This window comes from Rhincodon typus, chromosome 16 (assembly GCF_021869965.1).
Source record: "Rhincodon typus isolate 14 chromosome 16, sRhiTyp1.1, whole genome shotgun sequence".
Taxonomy (NCBI): domain Eukaryota; kingdom Metazoa; phylum Chordata; class Chondrichthyes; order Orectolobiformes; family Rhincodontidae; genus Rhincodon; species Rhincodon typus.
In genome coordinates this window covers 16,012,408-16,013,354 of record NC_063347.1, presented here as the reverse complement: position 1 = coordinate 16,013,354, position 947 = coordinate 16,012,408, and positions in this window count along the sequence as shown.

Below are 947 nucleotides of genomic sequence, written 5' to 3'. Positions count from 1 at the left end.
CGGGCCTAGAACCTTCATCAGAAAAAATGAAGGGTCTGATGAAGGGTCTAGGCCCGAAACGTCAGCCTTCCTGCTCCTATGATGCTGCTTGGCCTGCTGTGCTCATCCAGCTCTACACATAGAATATCTCTGACCTGCTTTAGTTGGAACTCCATTTATGTCGCTTGTGCTCTTGAGTTTCCAGTTCTTTAACCTATGTCCGGTGCAGTCAATAATTTTTTGAAGTCATATGGAATGAATTCAGTTGGCTCAAGGTTGCCTCTGTGACAATGGGAATGTCAGAAAAAGGCTGAAATCTAATTATGGCTTGTCTCTTTCACTCACATGCTGGATTCGCCATCACTATGGACAGGGTGATCTCAGAGTCGCTTAATTATGCTGGTTGCTTAATAGAACACCTTTGATCCATGATGTGTGCATTTTCCCTATAGAAATCAGAGGCTTTGATCAGAGCTAAAATAGATGTTAGGGCTCGAGCCAGCGATGAGTTAGCAAAAATCGAATAGTATTATCACTGGACTGACAATCTAGAGACTCAGGTAATGTTCTGGGGACCTGGGTTCAAATCCCACCATGGCAGGTGGTGGAATTTGAATTTAATAATAATCTGTAAGTAAGTGCTTAATAATGACTATGAATCCATTGCTGGTTGTCAGGCAAAGCACATCTGGTTCATTTATGTCCTTTAGGGAAGGAAACTGCCATCCTTATGTGGTATGGCCTACATGTAACTCCAGATCCACAGCAAAACTGCCCTCTGGGCAATTAGGAAAGGGCAACAAATGCTGGTAAAAACCAAAAGAACTGTGGATGCTGTAAATCAGGAACAAAAACAGAACTGAGGAAGGGTCACCGGACGCGAAACGTTAACTCGGTTCTCTCCTTCACAGATGCTGCCAGATCTGCTGAGCTTTTCCAGCAACTTTGTTTTTGCAACAAATGCTGGT